The sequence below is a fragment of the Protopterus annectens genome, chromosome 5.part0, assembly GCF_019279795.1.
Source record: "Protopterus annectens isolate FY-2018-M chromosome 5.part0, PAN1.0, whole genome shotgun sequence".
Taxonomy (NCBI): domain Eukaryota; kingdom Metazoa; phylum Chordata; order Ceratodontiformes; family Protopteridae; genus Protopterus; species Protopterus annectens.
In genome coordinates, this window is record NC_056735.1 from 1639779362 (window position 1) to 1639792322 (window position 12961).

Consider the following 12961-nt stretch of genomic DNA (forward strand, 5'->3'; position numbering starts at 1 on the left):
CTGTGTGTGTGTGTGCGCGCAAGCGAGTTTTGCTCCGATCTCTCTCTCCTTCTCAAAAAAAATCCTTTTTTCTTCTTCCTTAGCTAAAGTTAACATTAGAATTCTGTTAGCTGTAGCTTAGTCTGCAGGGTTTCTGTTCTGTCTTTTCTTCCCTTTCTTGTCAGTTATTTTGGTGGGCTTTCTTATGTCCAGCAAGCCGGTTCCCGGGTTTAAGCACTGATAAAGAGTCTAAGAAGAGGTCTCTCCCTGCTTCCTCAAGGGACTCTCTTTCTGTTAAAAAGCCAAAGAAATCTATGGATCTGACTCCTTCGAATCCATAGCTGTCTGCTCCTCAGTTGGATCCTACTGTCTCTTTGGATCTGGGGGAGATTGCCATTTCCCCGACTCAGACATTGGTGTCTACTTCAGATCCTAGGCCTCTGGATCCAAGGACTTTGACTCAGTCTCTGGCCCTCTCTTCCAAATCCAAACACTCCTAGCCACCCTCTTCAGCTTCTTCCAGGTCCTCGAGAAGCTTATCCGAGGTGGATATGGAGAGAATAGTGAGGAGGTTACTTAAGGCCCAGTTCCAGATGGGGGTAGTTCCCGCTCCATCCCCTGTCTGATCCATGAGCTACCCAGGTCATTCTGTACAGACTCCATCTCTGATCTGTCCCCCAGCTTCGGAGCCTAGGGATTCAGGACTGCCATACGAGTTGGACTCGGCATGGAGGAAGCTTCCTTCCTCTGCGTCGAGTATGCCCTTGACTAGCCCCATTTTGGTCTCGTCAGAGCAGAGTGAGTCTCAGAGCCATTGCATCGATGTCAGGTTCAGGGAACTGGGATTGGCTCCATCCTTTTTGGAGCCATCCCTTCCCTTGGGGGATTCGGCACTTAACAGCTCAGGTCCGATCCCTTCTGGAGGCCATGGAACCGGGATGAGTCCTCTCCATTTCTTATCGGTAGCTTTGGCTCCGGGGGATTCAGATAGGGCTTCACCTGGCCCTTCGGCCTTTCAGGTAGTGGAGAGAGTGCTCTCCTGGGCTGGAGATTCGACAGTATACGTTCCTCAGTCCACCCCTGTACTTCCTTCACATCCGGGTCTTTCTATCTCTCTGTCATCCTGCCACAAGTGTTCCTGTCCCAAGTGGCCTCCAAGATTTCCCTGCTCAGGAGGGATCCCCCTCTCCTGATACCTCCCAAGAATATCCCACTGAGGAGGTCCCTCAGAAGAGGATGTGTAAAAGGAGGCATGTGGACTCCCCCATGGAGTCTTTAATCGAGGATCCCCCCAATCCCCACCTGAGGATACCTCCTTTGGAGACTTTTTAGAAATTTGGAAGCAGAAAGGTGGGTGGTCTGCCTAACCTCCTTCCTCTGAGGAGTCAGTTCTCTTGGAGAAGTTCAGGACGGGCCCATCTACTTCCTGGATGACTCCCCCACCGTCCCACCCGGCAGAAGCCCTGGTGGATTTGATATCACTTCACATGGAAGGTGCCAGATGCTATCAGTCCCATACCCAAGTGGCCCGATAAGTTTTTAATGCCCTCTACTGACAGGAAGCACTGGAGTAAGAGTCCTTTGCTTGATGCTATCATGGTGGTGGTGGCTACCAAGAAACAACTGGCAGAGGAGAATGCCAATGTCCATCCGCCTAACAAGGAGTCTAGAGTGTTGGACAGAATCAGGGAGCTCGTTTATGCCTCAGCAACCTTTGCACTGAAGTCATTAAACTATTTAGCTCATTTCACTCAGCTCCAGGGGGACCTGGTCAAAGAACTGACAGATTCCCTCTCAGTGTCCATGCCTGCAGTGGAATTTAAGAAAGTTTCTCCCCCAAGCTGACTACTCTTTCATTCATCGCCAGTTCTTCGATGAGGTTAATCTCACATACCACGGAGGGTACCTCATGAGCAGGCAGTTCAGGACTGTCCCTAAGGAGGCATGCCTGGATGAGGTTATGTGATTTTGTGGAGCCCTTCAAGGCGTCGTTTGTAAATTCTCCTTTATGATGGTTCCTCCCCTTTTGGGCCATCGGTCAGAGACACTCTCACCAGCAGCAAAAAGGATGGGAAGACCTTTTCTGCTGTCGGAATCAAAATTTCCACCCCCACAGGTCCTTTTACAGAAACCAGTGTGTGGGCAATAAAATGTAGTTCCACAAGTCCTAAGGACCTTTCCAGGACCTGCACGGAGAACCCTCCTGCAGAGGCAAAGGTGAGGGGGGATTGACGGAAAACGCAACCCCAGAGGCAATGGGGGTCTGCAGAATCAGGGCTTTAGAGAACCCCCTTCTGATAAACCCGGCCAGGGCTCCTGTGGTGCTGCCCGAATGTCCATCTCTGGAGGCACTTGAGAGACAGCTTTGTACTCCCAAAGCCTGGACCCAGTTAACTCAAAACTGTTGGGTGCTAAGTGTAATATCCAGAGGTTATTGTATTCCATTTTCCATTACCCCTCTGAATTAAAGAAAAACCTGGTCAGTTGGAGCAGGCAACACAGGAAATTCAACAGCTGCTGCAAAAAGAGTCATCCAAGAGGACCCAACCAAACAGAGAAGATTCGGAGCCTACTCCCATTTCTTTTTAGTGCCGAAAAAGATAGGGGACCTAAGAGCCATTCTGGATCTCAGTGAGCTAAACAAATACATAAAGAATGTGAGGCTCTGAATGATTACGGTTCAGTCAATTCTGCCATTGTTGCATAGGGATGACTGGATGTGCTCGATAGATCTCAAGGACACGTACTATCACATCAAAATAGAGAGACACTTCAGGAGATTTCTGCTCTTCCAGCTGGGAGCCAATCACTACCAATTCAGGGCACTGACCTTTGGACTCACCACAACCCCCGTGTTCAGCAAATGCATGGCAGTGGTGGCCACTCACCTGAGGCTCAAGGGATTCCAGGTGTTTCCATATTTAGATGAGCTGATTACTGTCCCCATGAAGCATCGACTGAGTCAGGCCAGGGACTACTTACTCAAGTTAATGCATTCTCTTGGCATCACCATAAACATGAACATGTCCAATCTGAATTTCATTCAGAATGGGTCTATATCACGTTGTCGAACTCTTAAAAGTTCGAACGTCATATGGTCGACTTTTAAAAGTTCAAACGTTTCAATGGAGATCTCCGTACAGTGCGGAATTTGAAGATTTCCCTTTTCTACACTGTAGTGCGATCTTGGAGTTGGTATATTTAAAGAACGGGTGGGGTAGGGGGCACAGCCCCTCACGTGTGGGGTGCAGGGAGCATTCAGGTAGATTTTTTCTTTGGTTTAGTTTTTTATTACATTTTCAAACTTTTAAAAGTTCGATCATATGGTGTCGACCATATAACGTTCAAACTTTTAAAAGTTCCATTATGTAATATAGACACTTTGGAACACAGAGTTCATAGGTACACAACTCAGTACCAGACAGCAGATAGCATCTCTTCCTCTGCACCGTGTTGTTATTCTGAGAAATCAAGTCCAGCAGTTGTTGACCAGTCAAGCCCCCTTTGCTCATCTGATCTTGCATGTCTGCAGCTATTCTTTTAGTGCCCCTGGCCAGGTTTTTCATATGAGTTCTTATGTGGACTCTAGTCAATCAATGGTCTATTCTGTCTCAACCCTTGTCTCTTTGTCTCAAATTGGCACCCCATCTGCAAACATTGCATTCGTTGGTGGAGTCATTCCGACAATGTTCTGCTCAGCAGACTGTTGGTCAGCAATCCCCCCATAGCAACAGTCACCACGGACACTTCCCAGTATGGGTGGGGGAGGAATTACAATGGGAAGATGGCCCAAGGCAAATAGATTACTCCAGAGACCAGTTTGCATATCAACATCCTAGAGATGAGAGCTTCTGATGTTGCCAGCCTTTCAGGATGTTCTCCCTCTAGGGACTATTGCAGTACACACTGACAACATATTTGTTGTCTGGTACATCAACAAGGAAGGAGGAACCCATTGTTACCCCCTGTGCAGGGAGGCCATGAGAGTGTGGGAGTGGGTGATCTCTTCAGACTGTTTCTAGTTGCACTGCAGATCCCGGGGAAACCAACATTCTGGCGGACAGACTCAGCAGGGCGCTTCTGATTCCACATGAGTGGTCCATCAACCAATCAGTAGCAAACATGATCATCAGCAGTTGAGGTCAACCTTGCTGCAATCTCTTTGCCTCTCTCCTCAACAACAAATGCAGCAAGTTTTTCACTCTGATCCCTCCTCTGGGGGAGTCCCCTAGGGATGATCTAGTCCATGATTGGCCCCCGGGTCTCCTGAATGCTTACCGCCCTCTTCCGCTCATTCCCCAAATTTCTTCAGAAGGCAAGCAAGCTGAAGAGCTCTGTCATCCTCATTGCCCCTTACTGGCATTGCCAAGTGTGGTTCCCCTTCTTATGGTCTCACCTGAAATATCCTCTCTGTATACTGGAACCCACTTGGGACTTCCTTTCTCACCCATCAGGGATCCAGCTTTTCATTCTTCGAACCTTGAAACTGACCACTTGGTTTCTCCAATTCCAACCTTGATTAGACAGTCCAGGCTTTGGTCCCTGGTCTGGAAAATTCTACTAGCCTCACAGAAGGCTTCCACTAAGCGGGTTTACAGTAACAAGTGGAAGAGGTTTGTTCTTTGGGCTGCTAATAAGAACATTGAATCATTCTCAGCTCCTGTCTTGGATGTATTGCTGATGTCCTTCATGGTTCACTGTTGCAGTCATGACTGTAGGGATGTCCTTCAAGGATGCATCTGCAGTCATCACATATGGGTTGTCCTGCCTCAGGCAGCCCTTCGGTCGGCCGGATTTCAAAGTCTGGGTCCGGCGTCGGCTGATGTCGCCCTTTCCCCAATGTCAGAGCGCCTGGGGTATAAAAGCGTCAGCCGATGCCATCTTCCTCAGTCTTTCTTGCCGCGTGGTGCCCGAAGCAGAAGCAGTTCGCAAGTGCCGATTGGCCAGCTCCTGTAATTCAGCTACCGTAGACTTCAAAAGCTAAGTACCCCGTTGGGGACTCTTTCTTGCCTCAGCCGATGTCAGATAGTTAATAATTGCTTAACTTGTGGGATACAAATACCTCATAAGGATTTCCACTCTTACTGCCTCCCCTGCCTAGGCCCAGACCACGACGTCTCGGCCTGTTCTGCCTGTGCTTCCTTCAACCGACGCACTCTTAGACGTTGGGCGGAGTTTGCAGAGGAATTTTTTGGGGCTAGTTTTTCGTACAATATGCCGTCGGAGACTCCGACTTCACCTTTAACAAAGAAATGGAAGGACAAGGACCGACACACGCGGGCCGCGGTTTCGGCTGAAACCATGGCCAGGCCTACCGCGAGTGTCTCTTTCTCACCTGAAACTGAGTCCTTGGTACTTCCGACCCCCGAAACCGCTCTACCGACAACCTCGGCCCCGGAGGCCCCTGCTGAGTCGGTTATTGAATTTCCTTCTGAAACTGGTGTCTTGGAAACTTCCGACACCTTTCCTCTAGACAAAACTACACCAGCATGTGGTGCAGCCAGGCCTCCTGCATCCATGTCCATAAAGGCATTCACCAGGGCTAAAGCTGCTAAACACACAAAAGCTATGCCTCCCAGGGTTATTCCTCAGGGACCCACTACAAGTTCACAGATTCTATCTTTAGCAGAGGACCTTATTTCCTTAATTAGGGGCTCTCAACCCCATCCGGACAGGGGCTCTCAACCTCCTCTAGACAAAAGGCCCAGGGTTGAGCCCTCTGATCCCCACTCCTCAGAGGAGGCCTCTGATGGCTCTGCTCTCTCAGACTACCAGGAGGAGGTTTTTTCGGCCTACGAGGATTCTGATGCAGAGGAATCTATCCCCTCGGCCTCCCCTTCTGAAGAACTGTCCTTCGGGGAGACCCTTCACTCTATGAGAGAGCATTTCAAATGGCAGGGCCAGGAATTCTCTGATTCCAGGAAAAGATTAAGAGCTTTTCTGCATTTACCTCAGCATAGACCTTTGGCTATTCCTCCTGTTTTGAATGTCATTGATGATGTGTACTCTGAGTCTAGCATAACCCCTGACACTCTTCCTCCGGCCCCTGTCAAACCCGATAGGTACTACAGGGTCCCGGACTCGCATAATTTTCTTTACAAGGCCCACTCTGCTGATCCAGAAACTATTTCCCAGGGCCCTAAAGGGGTTGCAGCTGCAACTACAAAAAATCCACTCCCCTCTGAAAGGGAGTCCAGGGCTTTAGAGAGATGGGGTAAAAAAGTGTGTACTTCTGCTACTCTTTCTATGAGGGCATTAAATTGTCAATTTCATATGATACAGTACCAAGAGTATTTGTTAGATGAATTGCATAAGAAACTGTCTTCACCTGAACCCCTAGATCGCAAATCACTTCAGGATCTGGTACATAACTCCCAGCAGGTTAGCAACCATTTTTTGCAGTGTGGTTATGATGCATTAGAAGCTTCATGTAGGTCAGCTATGACAGGTGCAGTCATACGTAGGCATGCTTGGCTGAAGGAACAATCTCTGCCAGACCATGTTAAAGCTAAGCTAAGCTTCTGGATGCTCCACTGGAGAAGCAAAAGTTATTTGGCTCCACTGCTCAGGAGGTCTTAAAGAAATTTGAGGAAAAGGCAAAATCTGTACAGACAACACCACAGTTATGTGGTACATAAACAAGCAAGGAGGCACCCATTCCTACACTCTTTGCAGACTGGCAATGACTCTATGGGAACTTTCCTTGAAACTCAATATAGAGCTGCAATCCCAGTTTGTGCCAGGAAAAGACAATATACTGGCGGACAGCTTAAGCAGAAATGTCATGGATGCACACGAATGGATACTGCACCCAGACATCTTCCTACAGATAACACTATCATAGGGAAGGCCGGACATAGATCTTTTTGCCTCCCCCCACAATCATCAGCTGAAGAAATTCTGCTCAAGGACATACCACCCACAAGCATGGAAAGTGGACGCCCTCTCTTTCAGCTGGAGAACTCTAACAGTGTATGCATTTCCACCTCTTCCATTATTGACCAAGGTCTTACTGAAGATCAGGACAGAGCAGCCAAAAGTGATTCTGATAGCTCCGGACTGGCCAAGACAGCACTGGTACCCACTGTTAAAGAGCCTGTCACGCACAGAACCATGGCCTCTTCCTCTATGGCCACTTCTCCTGACACAGCACAATTACAAAACTCTGCATTCCAACCTGAAAACCTTGCAACTAACAGCCTGGAAAATACCTTGACTCCTCCCCAGGATAAGCTATCCAAGAGAGTGAAGGATATCATCATGGAAGCTCGCCGACCTTCCACAAGAAAGGCATATTCAGCAAAATGGAAAAGATTTCACACTTGGAGCACCTCAAAGGGCCTAGATGCGACAGTGATGAACATGGCACATATCCTGGAATACTTGGCGGAAATGCTCCACAGTGGCCTGTCCTACTCTTCCATTAAAATTCATGCTTCAGCAATTTCAGCAGAGTACAATACTGATCCACCTGTCTTTTCTCATCCTCTCCTAAGACAGTTTCTAAGAGGAATTAAAAACATCAATCCTCCAAGGAAACCTCCAGTACCTACTTGGGAACTTAACTTCGTGTTGGAAAAACTAACTCTGCCTCCCTTTGAACCAGCAGCATCTGCGGAACTACAGTTCCTGTCTTGGAAGACTGCCTTCCTTCTGGCCATAACCTCAGCAAGAAGAGTATCTGAGTTACTGGCCCTCATGGCAGTACAGCCATTTCTTATTTTTCATCAGGACAGAGTCTCATTGAGAACCAATCCTTCATTTATGCCAAAGATGGTATCCAGGGTCTCATTAAACCAAGCTATTCACCTGCCTACCTTCTTCCCAAATCCACAAAACAAAGGGGAGAAACTTCTGCACACCCTGGACATACACAGACAGTTGCGCTACTACTTGGACAGAACTAAAAGCTACAGAAAAACTGACCAGCTGTTGGCAGCATATGCTGCTGGTGCACAAGGAAAAGCAATTTCCAAACAGACAATTTCAAAATGGATAGGGAATTGCATTCGTTTTTGTTATTCCTTTCATGGAAAAACTGTGCCAGCTAACATTAGACCTCATTCGACCAGAGCCACAGCCACCTCCACAGCCTTCTTAAGAGGGGTGGCTACCAAGGACATTCTAGAAGCTGCTACATGGTGCTCCGTGCATACATTTTCCAAGCATTACCATTTACCTTTATATTCCAGATCCAGAGCAGGCTTTGCTACGGCAGTCCTGCAGGGTTTTTTTAGCTACACCATCCTTTACATAGATCCTCCACCCCCAGATTGGCTATGGTATTCTACCCATATGTGATGACTGCAGATGCATCCTTGAAGGACATAGTACAGTTTTGTACCTACCATAAATGTAGATGTCCGATAGGTATGCATCTGCAGTCAGGTTTACCCTCCCTCCTTCCCCTCTGTGGTATTTCTTGGGTACTTATCCCTCTTATAGCTAGCTGGGGTTATCTATTATGGTGTATTTATTTTATATTACTGTGCATGTTTGGAATTTTTTGCATTTCTCCAAATTTAGCCTTCCTTAGAGGGCACCTGGCATCTGGGGCAAGAAAAACTGAGGAAGATGGCGTCGGCTGATGCTTTTATACCCCAGGCGCTCTGACGTCGGGGAAAGGGTGACATCAGCCGACGCCAGACCCAGACTTTGGAATCCAGCTGACCGAAGGGCTGCCTGAGGCAGGACAACACATATGTGATGACTGCAGATGCATACCTATCGGACATCTACATTTATGGCAGGTACAAAACTGTACTTTCTTCCTGCCAGCAGCAGCCCTCGATCGGCCAGAATCCTAAAGTCTGGATTGGGCATCAGCTGAGGTCGCTTTTATTCTGACATCAATGCGCCAGGAAGTATAAAGACCTCAGCCGACACCATTACCCCAGTCTTTCTTGCCGCATGGTGCCCTGAGCAGTTCGCTGATGCCGGTCGGCCTACTCCTGTCTGTTTTTGAATTTACTTCCAGGATTTTTCGTTTTTTAAGATAAGTACCCCGTTGGGGAGGTCTTTTTCTTGCTCCAGTCAGATGTCAGAAAAAGTTAATAATTATATTTCTTGTGGGAAACAAATACCTCATAGGAATTTTCACTCTTATTGTATTCCCTGCCTGGGGCCTGACCACGACGTTGCTAATTGCAGGTTTTGTGCTAGATTTAATCAGTGTACTATTAGGCATAGGTACAACTTTGCCTTCTACTATTTTGGTAAAAGGTTTAATTATAATATGTCTTTGGATTCCTTTCCGGCTTCTGGTGTGTGTAAGAGGCGCAAAGATAAAGACAGGCCTCCGAGGTCCAAAGCAGAGGATATTACTCAGTTATTGCCAGTTGCTGGTTCGTCGGTCGTCAGTGAGGTGCCTTTGCAGCCCCTGTCGTCTGCCTCTTTTGAACCAACTGCCTGTACCAACTCCGGTGTGGAGCTGATGGGACCTTCAGAATTGCCAGGGAATGGACCTTCGGATACTACTCCCTCAGTTGGGTCTGGAGCCGGTAGGCAGGTACCGGCTTCTGAGGGAGTTTTCAGGCCTTCACAGCTTCATGTAAATATGGATTCAGTTTTGCATTCTAAGATAATGGCTACGGCTCCAGCTAAAAAGAAATGGCAAGCACAGACAGCTTTTGATCAGGGCCCTAGGCCTCAAAGGCAGATGCTTAGGATGGCTGAATATTTTTTATCTATGATCAGGGGTTCTCATCCCCCTCCTGACAAAAAGCCTAGATTACAATCCGATTATGATTCTTCAGACCAAATTTCGGTTTCTTCTGCTTCTTCGCTTGAGCACGATTTTTCCTTTCCTCCTTATGAGGATTCTGATGCTGAAGATTCCTTTCCTTTAGCCTCTCCTCCTGAGGATTATTCTTTTGGTGAAACTTTGCATGATATGAGGGAGCATTTTCACTGGGAAGGGCAGGAATTCTCTGAAACCAAGAAAAGGCTTAGGGATTTTCTTCTTCTCCCTCAGCATAAGCCTCTTGCTATTCCTCCTGTATTGGACATTATAGATGATGTTTTTTCAGAAGCTTCCCCCTCTCCTGATTCTTTTCCCCCTGCTCCGGTCAAACCGGATAGGTATTATAGGGTTCCAGATTCTCACAAGTTTCTTTTTAAGAATCTTTCACCTGATCTGGAAACAATTTCTCAGGGCCCTAAGGGTGTAAAGGCAGCCACTGCTAAACATCCTATTCCCTCTGACCGAGAGTCCAGGGCTTTGGAAAGATGGGGTAAAAAAGTTTATACTTCTGCTACATTGTCTATTAGAGCTATGAACTGTCAATTTCATATGCTAAAGTATCAGCAATACCTTTTGTCTGTATTTAAACAAAAGAGGTCAGCTGTTTCTATTGGTGCGGATGACAAGGAGTTACAGGATTTATTGCATGCTATTGAACAAGTGGGTAAACATACCCTGCATTGTGGTTTTGATTCTTTGGAAGCTTCTTGTAGGGCTGCGACAACTGGCGCAGTTATTAGAAGACATGCTTGGTTAAAGGAACAAAGCTTGCCGGATCAGGTTAAAGCCAAACTTTTGGATGCCCCTTTGCAGCACAATGTTTTGTTTGGGGCCAAAGCTGAAGAGGTATTAAAGAAAATGGAGGACAAAGCCAAATCTATGCAGACGGTTAAGGATTTTCTACAGGTGCAACCTCCTAGATTTAGCAGGCACTGGCCAGCTAAACTTGGTCCTTTCCGAGCTCAGACAGGCCTCAGAGAAGCAGATTCAGGCATTCCAGAGGTAGGGGGCAGGCACAAACCCTTTTTAGGAATAGGCAGTGGCCTGCCCCCTCTCCCAAAGGTGGTGAAGATAAGTCTCAACCCTACCGGAAACAATCTTTATGACTCTCCCTTTCTGGTTCCAGGGGCTCCTCTCCTGGAAGCACCTTTGGGAGGAAAGATTTCTCTTTTTTATCAAAATTGGGGCTGCATAACCCGGGACAAATGGGTTCTGGACATAGTCCCAAGAGGTTACAGATTTCATTTCCACACCTTGCCAAGACCGAATGGTTGGCCAGATCTGCCGAATCATCAATGGGCAGAGGCACAACTGCAGGTTCAGTCCCTCTTAGCTATGAGGGCCATAGATTTGGTACCAAATTTAGAAATAGGCAAGGTTTTTATTCAAGACTTTTACTGGTTCCCAGGAAGGAAAATTCGTGGAGACCAATCCTGGACCTTTCCATACTAAACACCTTCCTAGATGTACCAAAATTCAAGATGCTCACTCTGCGGCAGCTGCTGCCTATGTTGGGCAAGAACGCTTGGATGGTGACTCTGGACTTAAAGGAAGCTTACCTGCATATTCCTATTAGGCGAGAGTACAGAAGGCATCTGAGATTCAAAGCGGGCTCGAAGCATTACCAGTTCTCTGTGCTGCCCTTTGGCTTATCTACTGCACCCACGGTCTTTACAAAGTGCCTGGCACCAGTAATGGCGTTTTGCAGACAGAAGGGGATTCAAATATACCCGTATCTGGATGACTGTCCTATTCAAGCGGATGACAAAGACACACTACTTCAGCATCTAGCTTTTGTGCAGCATCTTCTACAGTACCTCGGATTCACAGTGAATCTAAAGAAGTCAAATCTGGTGCCCACACAACAGATTACTTTCCTGGGTGCTCTTCTGAGTACTACAACCCCGATGGCTTCCTTGACACCAGACAAAAAAGCGCAACTGGCTTCTTCTTTCCAACACCTGGCTTCAATGAAACAGCTGACTGCAAGAAAGGTTCTGTAGGCTTTAGGTTACATGGCTTCCTGCATTCTCATAATACCATATGCAAGACTGCATATGAGGAAACTACAGTGGTACCTCAAGAGTGTGTGGTCTCAGCATTACCACAGTTTGGAAACAGTGATCACGATTTTGCCTTGCCTACAGCAAGAGTTTCTTTGGTGGGCCGAAGCCTGTCTCCAGAACAAGGGGAGGCCTTTTTGTCCTCCACCAACCAACCAAGTTCTGACAACGGATGCTTCAGATTATGCCTGGGGAGCCCACATGCACGGGAAATGTCTTCAGGGTGTTTGGACAAAGGAGCAAATTCACCTGCACATAAATTTGAAGGAGATGCTCGCTGTACAGAATGCTCTGATAGCCTTCAGGGACTTTCTTCTATAAGGACAATTGTTGATAAAAATAGACAACACTACAGTGATGTGGTACATAAACAAGCAGGGGGGCTCTCACTCTTACCCCCTGTGCAGGTTAGCCATGGCTCTGTGGTACACTGCACTGACCTGCAGAGTCCACTTACAGGCACAATTCCTGCCAGGAAAAGACAACACTCTGGCAGACACATTGAGCAGGACACTTTTCGGATCCACACGAATGGATGTTGGATGTTCAGATATTCAGGATGATAGTACAGGCACGGGGATGTCCGGACATAGATATTTTTGCATCCCCTCAGAATCATCAACTTCCAACATTCTGCACAAGGACCTACCACAAACTAGCATGGCAAGTGGATGCCCTCTCGTTCAGTTGGAAACACCTCTCAGTATATGCTTTTCCTCCTTTTCCTCTTCTACCTTGGGTACTTCTGAAGATAAAACAGGACAGACCGCAAATGATTTTACTGGCTCCCAATTGGCTTCGACAATTCTGGTATTCCACTCTGATGAACCTAGTTCAGTTGCCTCCCTGGATTCTGCCTCAAATCCCTCATCTACTGTCTCAACAGGACGGCCGGATCCTGCACAGTCATGTCAAAACTCTGAATCTAGCTGCCTGGCGGATCCAGGGTCTGTAAACACCTCTACTCTTTCCAAACAGGTATTGGATGTAATCTTTGAAGCTAGACGGCCCAGCACTAGAAAATCTTATGCAGGTAAATGGAAAAGATTTTGCTACTGGAATCAGGTCCAAGGTGGTGATTCTACTGTTCCGAACATTCCTCTGATTTCAAAGTATCTGGCAGAGTTGTTACATATGGGCCTATCTTTTTCATCTATCAAGCTTCATGCTTCTGCTA

The 12961-nt window shown here is 47.2% G+C and overlaps 1 protein-coding gene across 1 annotated transcript in view; it reads left to right on the forward strand.

Moving 5' to 3' along the window:
* Positions 1–12961, forward strand: part of SYNJ1 (synaptojanin 1) — a 2168218-nt gene that overhangs the window by 2079708 nt on the left and 75549 nt on the right. The gene's annotated exons all lie outside the window — the stretch shown is intronic.